At 40.8% G+C, this 12,471-nt stretch overlaps 1 pseudogene across 1 annotated transcript; it reads left to right on the top strand.

The window, feature by feature from the left end:
* The first annotated feature begins 278 nt into the window (after window positions 1-278).
* LOC145497268 (chitinase-3-like protein 1) lies at window positions 279-12,442 on the top strand (annotated as a pseudogene). Its single transcript, XR_014050671.1, has 5 exons — window positions 279-816; window positions 7,732-8,532; window positions 9,078-9,468; window positions 10,046-10,408; window positions 12,014-12,442. The product of XR_014050671.1 is annotated as a chitinase-3-like protein 1 (transcript).
* The last annotated feature ends 29 nt before the right edge of the window (window positions 12,443-12,471 follow it).

The raw sequence follows: 12,471 nt of genomic DNA, 5'->3' as shown, positions 1-12,471 counted from the left end.
TTCAGTGAGATACCATGACAAATTCTAGCAGTCAGTTGGTTTGCTCCCGATTCTTTTTTAGTCTAGGCACTATGTTTTTTTTGGTTTTACTTATATGCATTTTGTTGGTTTCAAACGTCGGAAGATAGCTATCACTACCCATCACGCTTTGGGGGAAATTCTGCACAAACCTAATTGAAGTCGACCCAAATTTTAGTTGAATACCACATAGGTGAGTGATTTACTCCGGTAAATAATGGTAATATGTTGTTTATTTTGTAGAAGTCGATGATCCCAAGTGATGATCGCTCACCCAACACTGCTGCCTCCGTATCAAGTGACGAAAATAGAATAGCTATCAATCATTTTGTTTGTAGTCATTAGTTAATGTTCACGTTAATTTAATGTTATTAGTCTAAATCATCAGTATTTTATGGGTGGATGCACTTGAAGCAGTGGAATAAAAGCTGTTTAAGCAAAGCTCCTGTTGTTATTTCATGAGTCGCATTGTTTCCCAAACAAGCGCAATCATTCCATAGTTGAATAACGTGGTTGCAGTTTGTCCACCTGGCCGTTAATAGTCTCCTTTTTTTTTCCTCGGAAAGTGGTAGTCCAATAAACATGCATGTTATTTCATGAGTCGCATTGTTTTCCTGCAACACACAATTAAGAACAAACTTTTAAAATAGAGACATAATGTCGTGGCAATGCTGTCCAGCGAATATACAGCTCTTGATAAGACACTGCATAAGAGTTTTCTGAAAAAACCGAAATACGCTTGTTTGCACTTGCATCGGACGAGGGGAAATGATTTCAGTCTTTTAGACCTAGATGAAGGTGTTGAAGACCTAAATGTAATAACTGACCTTAAATGTAATAAACTCCTAAATGTAATAACATTTGGCCTTAAATGTAATAAACTCCTAAATGTAATAACATTTGGCCTTAAATGTAATAACACCTAAGTGTGACAACATTTGGACTTAAATGAGATGGTTTATAATCACGTCATCATTGACGTCATCAAAGGCGTCATTAATCAACTCACTGTTATTGCATAAACCACGTGATCTGTTGCACCATCTGTCATCTCATTAAAAGGGTTCTTTTATCGCAACGAGTAACATGTGTTTTCGGGTTTGTCACCTGACTGATGACGTCATTGCACTCAGTTATAGCGGAGCTCTGCAGCGGCCCGAATCTAAGGGCTACAGAGCGGAACTTGGCGGCCATACTCCAGAAATATGTCAACGTTAAGATTATCGTCAGCTTATATCCTATTTGATATTGGGCATCCATGTTATGGCCAATTGACAGTTGTCAAAAAGGTATTCGCTGACCAGTATCACATGACTATTTCACGGGCTTACGTATTCTTTTATTTTGACCGCTGATTAGGTAATTGTTCTCCACTGGATCGCGGGCTCAAGTCCTATTTTTAATCTGTCTATGGTCTCTAAGTTCAGATTTAAATTAAAAATAAAACGGGAAGCACTGCTTTTAGGCTTGGCTAAATCTATCAAGCATTGGAGTGATATTTTATGGTTTCATTTTCGAATGATGAGATATCCTGGGTCTCAACTGGACAAAGTCCTTATTGTAATTATATATGACTTTATTAATTTTAGTTTATTAATTTTGAACTCAAGGCTATCAAGGATATAAAATTTATAACAGCTAACATGCATCAGCGGAGGTAATTTTTTAAACAAATTATGTATTGAAACAACATCAACATTTAAACATTAACAGTTCTGTCCATTTCTTTGCAGTGAATGGTTACTCTTTTGTCTCTTTTCCTCTTCAGCTTTGTCAAAAAGTCAGTATTTGTTACTTTTCTCTAGACACAACTAACACTAACAAAAAAAGTAAAAAGTTTGTAACGATACAACATCAGTGTTTAAACATTAACAGTTCTGTTGACTTCTTTTCATTGAAGCTTGTTTTTTTAGCCGGTTTTTTTGCTTCATCGAAAGGTCACCATGAGTTACTTTTTTTTCCAAAAAATTCTTTTGATGACACACCAATCGTATCCGTCTTTCCTAATCTCCAACCAGGCATTGGCCCATTTTGGATCGGAAATGATGCTTTTTAATTCCATGATCAGACCGCTTGAGGTACCATATTTCTTGATAAGGCTACGGACACTTATAACAAAAGATTGCACTCCGCCGGAGATATAAACCCTCGGCAACATTCGAGTTAGCCTTTGCGTCACCGCCCTAAACCGTGTACTGACTCCACATAACGATTGGTATGAATGGCACGCGTTACCGGCAAATAGAGCGGCCGATGATATCAATACCATTTGGAAGATTTTTTCTAAAAGTTCATTGGGCAGGTTTTCGATGCAACAATCTCTATTGGATCCAGACGCCAATGAGCCAACATCCTCATCAGGAACAAACTGAAGCGCTATTTGTTCCTCTCCACCCTCAATTATCTGCAAGGCCGTCTCGTTTGGCTGATCACTTTCCTAAACTTCAACCACAACATCTCCCAAGTCATCCACATCCTCTTGTTGTTCAATTTCTTCATCACAGTCATCATCATTAACCGTATCACCCATGTCAATGTTTCCTTCAGTTCTACTCGCATATTCCTCCGTGATGTCTTCTAGTACCTCCTCACCATTGTCGTGGTCGCTCATAACTGGTTCCAAGGCCACAAAATGTTCCCCTTGATTTTCTGCAAAATGTCCAAGGTACACAGTGGCCGTTGCAATACTTGCTGACGGGCTGAACACATGTTGCCCACCAGCTCCCAGGGAAGATACTATTTGAACGTCAATGTTATATAAGTTCGCGGCCGCATACAGTGTTAGCTGATCCCCATAGGCCCCATCTTGTGACATATGATTTGTATAGTTGCTCCAAGAAGCAAACTCATTATCTGCCAAATGCTCCAAAAGAGGAAAACCTTCGTTATCGTAGGGGTTGCTTTCTAAGTAATCAACTATTTCTTCCCTCATAGTTTCGGCAGATCTGAAAATCCCTAGCTTCTGAAGCTGGTGTGAAAGTGCACTGAATTGGCAGTTACCATCTCCTGGTGGGTTATATGCTATTTTATAGCCTTGATCTTCAATAGCCTCGACGTAGTCGTCTTTTCTCATAGCTATGTGATACTTTTTATGATGCTGATTTTTTTTCCTTTTTGACAGCTTTGCTACTTTTTGTTTTTGTTTTTCGCGCTGTAGGGTAAGGCTAGTGACGTCATCTACAGGGACCCATTTCTTTTCTTTCTTTCCCGTTAGTGGTGAAGTATATGAAACCTTATAGGTATGTAACTGAATGTTTCTTTCTTCTACACGAGCCTCAGTTATATGTCGCTTATTAAATGATCTTCCTCTTAGACGCAAATAAACTGTTTCTCCAACGCTGTAAACAGAGGGCGGATTCAGGCGAAGCTGTGTTCGCTGCGCACGCTTATCACACCTCTTGGTCGCTTTTTGTGCCTGCTTTCGCACTTTAGAAGCTTGCCGGGAACGTAGTTTCCGGTCATTTTCTGTTGGGCGAATTTTTCCAGGGCTAGGGAGACATTCCTCTTCTAAGCCGCTTTCTCGGAGATTATTACATTTCCGTGCAAAATAAATTTCAAATGGTGTTTTGTGAGCAATTACTTCTTCGGGGTCGTTATTTAGAATCCTTTGGTAAAGAGGAATTTGTTTTGCCCAGTTGACACCGTCCTGACCCATTTTACTAAGGTCGTACTCTATCTTAGATCTCAGTGACCTGTGACAACGTTCAACCTTGCCTTGCGACTGGGGGTGCCGAGGGCGACTGTAAATCAATTTAATATCCATGCGCTCACAAAGCTTTTTCACGGCTTTTTTGAACTCTCCTCCTTGATCGCTTTGAACTATACGTGGTGCTCCATGCTCCATATAGATACTTTCCAGTTCTTTTGCAACGTCCTTGCTTGATTTGTTTGTTAGAGGACGAAGCCAAACGAAACGACTAAAAACGTCAATCACTGTGAGCACGTATCTATACAACTTCCCATTCAACTTGACAGATCCTTTGCTTCCCATATCCATTAGATCTATTTGGTGTCTCATGTGAACATCTCTAGCTCTAACTGGTTTCAGTGTTGCCTTATTCATAAACTTGGCATTCCGACGATAGTGACTTTTGTCGGTGTTTAGAATATTTTGTATTTTATCACGACTTAGTCCAACAAAGTTGTCCCTGAGACCGCAAGCTAACTTCGCTGCGCCAGATCCTTTGGTTCGGTCAAATTCTCTTGCGACTATTTCGTTCACCTCTGAAGATCTTAACATTCGACGTCCATCAAAATAGAGCTCTTTTTTCCCTTTTTCTTCTTTGACTAATATCCTACCCTTGGCTCTCCAGAATCGAACAGCAGCTGTGCGCATTGCCGTTGTCCGTTCTTTCACTGGTGGCAGGGCTTTACCTTCAGCAAGATTAATCAGGGCTTCATAAATGTCGTCTGGTAACACAGAAGGCTTCCTGTTTCCTTGTGAATTTACACGATCATCTAAGGCCACGGAACTATGCAAAAATAATGCCAATGCAACTGCTATAGCAAAGCGGTATAACCCATGTTGAATCAAATAGAAAGACTCATTACTCTTAGCTAATTGAAGCAAAATGACGGTATTCAGCACGTGCGCTTTTTCAGACAGATATCAATTAAGTGTCTGGACATCCAATGTACATTTGTGATCTTTGAAGATAACCGGCGAGCGGCCTGCGATCGGCGAGTTGGTGTTCTTTTTTAAATTATGAAAGTAATTTTCTTTAATAATATTTTCACAATGTTATTTTATGTTAATTATAATTGCAACTGTGGAACATTTGTTGAGTATGTAAGTGTTTGATCAAACTCAATTTGCTGTATTATCCGACTTGTTCATTTTAGTAAAACAAGGATTACTGATAAGTGGTGATAAGGATAACAGGGATAACATCTTATATCCTGATATCGGAAACTAATTAACTCGCACTTTTGGTCCTTGGATAGCGCTCTTCATTTTGCATTTCAAGACAGGCAAAATGTTTGTCGAGTTTGGATGCAGTGTCCAATTATGTTAATCAAACGCAATCATTAAAGCAGGAATTCTTTGTTAAACAGTTTTTCAAACCTACAGTTTGGAAATGCTTCGTCATTTGCGAAATATTACCCCATGGGGCATAATACAATTGATACTTTTAAAGAAAAAGCAGATTCACATCATCCTACTGGGAAAATTGTAAACGACCAAAATATCGGACTCTGAGACCTTTTTTTCCAGACACAGTTACGTATATAAAAAAAGGAGACCGATTGAAGGATCGAACTATCCAGACTCGCTGTGTGTGGTCTCACAAGAGAGCCAAATCGAGATATAAAAGGCATTTAAACCATGAAACGACAACAGCTATTTCAATTGCACCTTGCGTCGCGTCCTGGTGACGTTGTCATCACGGCATCCGGTACCACTGTGATAGTTTTGTCTGGAATTGTTGTTTGGACTGATCAGGTTGTGATTCAAGAACGGACTGATAAATCGCTGGCGTCTTGAAAATATTTTCTGCGGAACTATATTGGTTAACAAGTAGATTTAGAAACAAAAACGTCGCGCTATTACCAACCTATCGAAATTTGTTTGTATGAGAAGGAATTTAAAGGCTGGAATAAGGATTCCCGCTTACAGGGATTGTGTGTAGTGTCACGTGATTATTTTACTAAACAACGAGGTGATTACGTCAATGATGACGTTTGTGTAACGTTGTTTCATTTAAGTCCAAATGTTGTCACACTTTGGAGTTTATTACATTTAAGGCCAAATGTTATTACATTTAGGAGTTTATTACATTTAAGGTCAGTTATTACGTAATAGATCAAAAACGAGTGCGAGTTTTTCATCAGGGGTCCAAACACCGAGAAACAGATGAAAGCACGACGCCGAAGGCGGAGTGCTTTTATTGTTTCGAGGTGTTTGGAACCCCTGATGAAAAACGAAGCACGAGTTTTTGAGCTGGCTTCTCAAAGTAGCATGAGAATTTTTTTCGAAGAATAGGTAATTAGTAGGCGTGCTCAATAGGCTATTGTCTGTTTTTTATTCATATGGTAAATGAAATGAATCTTTTATATGCGGCCATGTGGGCAAGTTTTAAAGGTTGAATTTTTAATAAATTAACATTATGCCGCGTGATGGAGATCGAGTGGAGATCAGAACGTTTTCGAGTTCCAAAAACCTCTTCTCAAGAAAATGTTTTGGTGAATGATGCTGTTCCAGTTTCAACTAAGTATAAAAACAAGTGGGCTGTGAACATTTTTGCCGAATGGCAGAGGTTGAGAGAGGTTAAAGTTCCGGTATTAGATTGTGGCGGTCTCTTCAAGGACTACGATTTACACAATGTTACCGCTGTGAGTGTAGATATTGCTGGAATGGACGCTCTGTCGCTGAACTATTGGTTGTCAAAATTTGTGATGGAGGTAGCTAAAAAGTCCGGTGAAAGATACCCTCCGAAGTCTGTTCATGGTATCATTTGTGCCCTCAAGCGTTATTTGGAGGAGAAAAATGGATCAGAAGCTTTGAATCCTCTGGACGCTAGTGACAAAAGGTACTTGACAACTTTTAGAGCGAATTGGTTAGTAATTTAAAATGCACTGTTTCAGGACTTTAATTTTGTGTGTTATTTTTTGAAGGTTTGTCCTTTTCCGACGTTGCTTAGATGCCGAGATGAAGAATGGCGTTCGAGAAGGGCTTCACATTAAGTGTAAGAAAGAGGAAAAGGAGTTTGTGAGCGAGCAAGAAGAAGCAGTATTCTGGCAAAAGAAATTGCTGGGAACTACATCAGCTAAGTCGTTATTGAACACGATCTATTTCTACAACGGAAAAGTTTTTGGGTTGCGGGGGGGAGATCACAGAAATATTGTTGTAAACAACTTTGAAATTGGTCCAAATTTTATTAAGTTTGAAGAAAATGCCTCTAAAACTTATCATGGAGGTCTTTGTGATCTAAAGTATGTGCCGCGAGTGGTCAAGCACGTTTGTCATTCTATTGAGGAAAAGCACGAGCCGTGCCTTGTTGAGATATTCAGATTGTATGTAGGGTTAGTTGAGACTCATGCAAAGGAAGTTACTGCATTTTACTTTAAGCCATCAAAAACTAGGTTCGCATTCGATAAAGCGCCCGTAGGCATCAACAGCTTGAACAAGATTTTGCCTGACATGTGCGACGCGGCAGGCTTTAAACGCAAAACCGCTCACAGTTTGCGCGTTACTTGTGTTTCCTCCCTGTTCAATTCTGGGGTTGAAGAAAAATTGATTCGCGAAAGGTCGGGGCATCGTGCTAATGCATTGTTGCAGTACGAAAAGGCTACAGAAGAAAATGTGTCTAAAGTTTCAAAGATCCTAGGTCCAAGTGTTGTTAGTACAACTACATGTTTTACCACAGAGAAACAGGATCAATCTTTAACGGATGTTGTTTTCCAGAAAGGAAAATTCAAAAACTGTACAATTAATGTAACGATGTCTAAGAAGGAATAATATGTTGTGTATTGTTGTTGTAAGCAATGATTTAAGCGGGAAAAATGCTGTATTTAGAATTATAATTAAGACTGATTAAAATTCAAGTTTCTTGATCAGTGTCTTGATCAGTTTTTGAACTAATCTACCGTGTGTTGATCGGTATGTTCATTGGGTATCAACATACATGCACCTGACCCAATTGATGCGAGCTGATTGGGTCATCAGCTCATGAATAATTAATGAGTTTGAGAAATTTAGGTCTTCAACAGAAGGAACACCAAGCAAGAACAGTTTGATCTTGTGGGTAGAAAACAAAATGATGACAGGTTCTTTGGGACGTGGCTTGCGTTTTGAGCCAGTTGTTCTCCGGGGCTAGGGGTTTGAAAAATTATTTTGCAACGTTAACCTTCCTTTTTGTAGATAGCTTTCTACCACATTCCAGTTTTGAACCGAAAACAACTGGTAGAATAGCTCATATTCAAGGCTCGCAATTTAACTTGTATAACACATGGTTAATACTGTTGGAATCCTAAGATGGAACAGTAGTAATTATTTTCTGTTCAGGAATTGACAACAAAGGTGTTCCCAAAGAAGCGCAATCATTCCATAGTTGAATGACGTGGTTGCAGTTTGTCCACCTGGCCGTTAATAGTCTCCTTTTTTTTTTCCTCGGAAAGTGGTAGTCCAATAAACATGCAAGCCTTGACCCTACTGATAGCCTTGATGGCTCTGTCGGCAAGCTGCGATGCCTACTACTGAGTTTGTTACTACACCAACTGGGCACAATATCGACCAGAGGGAGCAAAGTTCGTCCCAGAAGACGTCGACCCTTTCCTCTGTACACACATCATCTACTCCTCCGCCAAAATCGACGCAAGTAACAAGATCGCCATGAAAGAATGGAATGACGATAAAATGTATGTCCGGTTTAACAATCTGAAGTAAAAGAACCCCGAGTTGAAGACACTTCTGGCCATTGGCGGATGGAATCACGAGAGTGGCGCAGTGAGTCCATTTTCACGTATGGTGAGCTCGGCAACTAGTCGGAAAGTCTTCACTGATTCTGTTATCAGGTGAGCAGCATAAACTCTGTGTTTTTAATCTCCATTATTATCACTTTGTCGGGCATCCGGTGGCGCATTTTTCGGGCTAAAATGGTAAATTTGGCAAATAAGCTTTATCGAACATTCCCTTAATATCTTTTACAATTTTGAAAACTCAAATGGCATGATTTTGTACTTTCTTGCCAGCTGCGCTCGATGTATTGTGTATTTTCATCGAGGAAAATAAAAGCAATATAACTTGTAAACACTCGCGTAATTGTACAGACTATTTAGTTGTCATTTTTTCAGTCTTTATCTTCTCAAAGCCCTCCAAAGTGATGATAATAGTAACATAGTTTATTTTCTTGAGAATACATATGTTTTGGGCCTTTCTCAGAGCTCATTTTAACCCTCGCTAGCGGCTCGGGCTAAAATGAGTCTGAGCCGCGCCCAAAACATATTTATGCCCGCGAACATAAACTCTTTTGTTTTATTAGCAAATGACTAACAAGTAAGAACTGAGAAATTTGCCTTTAGAGCTACTGTATTACTCACGATAACACGTGATTACTCAGTTTATTGAGACAGTATGACGTCGATGGATTTGATCTGGACTGGGAATACCCCGGGAACCGTGGAAACTCTCCACCAGAGGACAAACAGCGCTTTACGGTCCTTTGCCAGGGGTTATTGACCGCTTTCAAGAAAGAGTCGGCAGAAAGCGGAAAGCCGCGCCTCCTGCTGACGGCAGCCGTGGCCACTGGCGTGGGAACAGTTGACAAAGCGTACGAAGTCAGTAAATTGGCGGAAATACTTGATTTTATTAATTTGATGGCCTATGATCTTCATGGAAGCTGGGACCCAACAACTGGACACCATACAGCACTAGAGGGTTGCCCAGGGGATACATTGACGGTCTCGTACGCAGTGCAGTATTGGCTGGAATAAGGTAGCCATAGCAATAAGGTTAATAGCATGGGATCGCTTCAATATAATTGTATTGCTTTGTAAGAAATATCGTTCATATTAGCTGGTCTTCCCTCAGTTTATAAACAATCCCATTTAGAGACAAACCGTGTAAGCGAGTTAGCAGTTGTATTCCTGTGGCCCGGTCCACACTACGCCGGAGGATTTGAAAACGGAGCTTTCACTCTGAAAGCGTATCAGTTGTTTTCCGTCCAAACTACACCGGAGGAAGTTAAAAACGCGACAATCACCGGTCATTTTGGATTTGTGTCTGAGGAAAACTCGGACAGGGAAATCACGTGATTATCGTGAGGCCGTCGTTAACGAAAAGCTCCGTTTTCAAAATGTTTTCCGTCCACACGAAAACGAAAAGCCGGCGTTTTCAAATTCGTCCGGTTTAAAGAGCGTTTGCGAAAAGCTTCGTTTTCGTGGTGGATTAGTGTGGACTGTAGGCCTAATCGGAGAAATAAAGCTGCGTTTTCAAATTTCTCCGGTGTAGTTTGGACGATGCCTATCACTATAGAAACAAAGAACTTGTATGAGCAGTGCGTAACGATGGTAAACCATTTCTTCATAGGGTATGCCCGGCAAGAAAATTGCATTAGGACTGGCTACGTATGGTCGAGCGTTCAAACTATCCAACCATAGCCAAAATGGACTTGGAGCACCAACCACAGAAAAGGCTACCCCTGGGAGGTACACCAGAGAAGCAGGATTCCTGTTCTATTACGAGATATGTGAGATGGGTCTGACAGTGGTACAGGACAATACAGTGAGAGCCCCGTATGGATACGTTGGCGATCAGTGGGTGGGGTTCGATGACAAGGCGAGTTTGGTATTGGAAGTGAATACTCTGATCAAGGGAAAAAAATCTCCTTGGTGCCATGTTCTGGGCTCTGGATCTGGATGATTTTAAAGGTTCTTTTTCTGGCCAAGGAAAGTAAGTTAAGTTGTGTAATCTAATTAACAATTAGATTATGAGCTCGAGATTTCTATGAGATGATAGTTGATGAGGCCGAAGGTCGAATCAACTATCTCCTCATAGAAATCGAGAGCGAATAACTGATCTAATTGTTTTGGTAGAGTTCTTACGAAAATTTACTTCAAATAATGGTTTCCAATTATTTCTTGACATATTATTAAACTTTAATTTGCGCCTGAAAAGGATCGAATCGTCATTTAAAATTGAAGTTGTGTGTGCGCGCGCATCATTTTTTCAATAATTTCAACTTTTTTAAAAGTCAAGAAACCCTAAATGTCCTTGGTTTAGACTTCTCAGGAATTTAATTATCCATTTGCATTAAAGTTTTTCTCCAAAACTTTGGAAAAACGGAAAAAACGTCGCCATTTCCTAGACGACCTCCAGCCACTGCACACTAATGGCTGGTAGTGTTCAATGGCTCAGCCAATCAGATTACAGCATTTGCATTAGTATACTAGTAGAATTCTACTAATAAATGATAGTAATTTCAACGGAATGCTTACATGAGATCAGACTCATTTTAGATAGATCGACCCGAGCTGCTTCAAGACACTTTACTCCCACAGTGCCTCTCTCCACCCGGGTGTACAAATGGGCACCGGCAAATTTAATTCTGGGAGGTAACTCCGTGATGGACTAGCATACCATCCAGAAATACTCCTATTTACTTCATGCTACAGAAACCGGGATAAGCTCCGGCCCGATGAGCCGCTTGGCTCGTATGCAGACTTAACCTTTATCTAGGTGCTTCAAGCCTGTGATTGGCCTATCTAGAGGCTGAAAATAACATCCTGAAATCTAAACAATGAAAGTCGCATCTGTTTGATTTACCTCCTTACCGCAGCCTTACTCCAACTCGGAATGGGATGTCCCTTGGCAGTGGAACGGTACTTTCAATTTAATGGGTAAAACTACTACCAATCAAGGGACGATGATCGTCCTCTCTTGTATCAACAGATTTCCCCGATAAAGAATAATTCTCCGTCATTGGGAAAAAAAAAACATGGCGACTGGTACATTTACCCATAGTGTCATAGCTCAAGAAAACACTGACAATGCTCATAAATACGTACAGGAAAGCTCTAAAACCTTCAAACCGAGCCTGCTTGTGCCTAATGGGCTGTGTTAGGTTCGCGAGGTATGTAAGGTAAAGTCTGTATACGAGCCAAGTGGCCCGTCAGGCCGGCGCTTATCTCCGGTTTCTGTAGCCATGAAACGACTACGAGTATTTCTACTCACCCCTGGATGGGATGCTAGTCCATCGCAGGGTTACTCCTAACATTAAATTCGCCGGTACCCATTTATACACCTGGGTGGAAGGAGGCACTGTGCGAGTTAAGCGTCTTGCCCAAGAACACAACACAATCCTCGGCCAGGACTCGAACGCGAACATCTTGTTCCAGAGGCGAACGCGCTAACTGTGAGGACACCGCGCCGGTTCGCGAGGTATTGTGGTGAATGTACAGCCGCCATCTTTTTCCCTATGGAGAATTGTATAAACCTGACAATACACCTCAATGTGACATGTAAAGTGAATTGTAGCTCGTTGTTGTGTTGTTTTAGGTACCCTCTGATAAATGCAGTCAAACAAGCACTGGGTGGAGGAACAGGACCCAATCCAACTGCTGTACCAACAGTGAGCACAGCTCCACCCCCACCCGACACCCAGCTCCCTACCAATGCACCCCCCTCTGGATCGTGCAAGGTTACAGGAGACTGGGAAGGGGTGGCTGGAATGGATCAGTGGTGTACGTCCAACTGTGCCATGAGATACTGTCCACCAGATTATTGCGTGTGCGCTTAAAAGTTGCACTTCTTTAAAATGTAAAGTGACGTTTAGAAGAGAAGAAGAATGTCTGACAACATTGTAGGCTGAGGAAATTAAACGTAAAACCTTCCATACGACCAGGTGTGATGTGTATTATGACACTCTCTAATTAAATGTGAAGCTCAGAAAAAATCTAACTTCTCTGTCTCTATGGCTCGTTAAGTTTTAACAGTATGAACATTATTTTCCTCAA

This window comes from Orbicella franksi, chromosome 9 (assembly GCF_964199315.1).
Source record: "Orbicella franksi chromosome 9, jaOrbFran1.1, whole genome shotgun sequence".
Lineage (NCBI taxonomy): Eukaryota > Metazoa > Cnidaria > Anthozoa > Scleractinia > Merulinidae > Orbicella > Orbicella franksi.
This window is presented reverse-complemented; position numbering and strand designations above follow the sequence as displayed.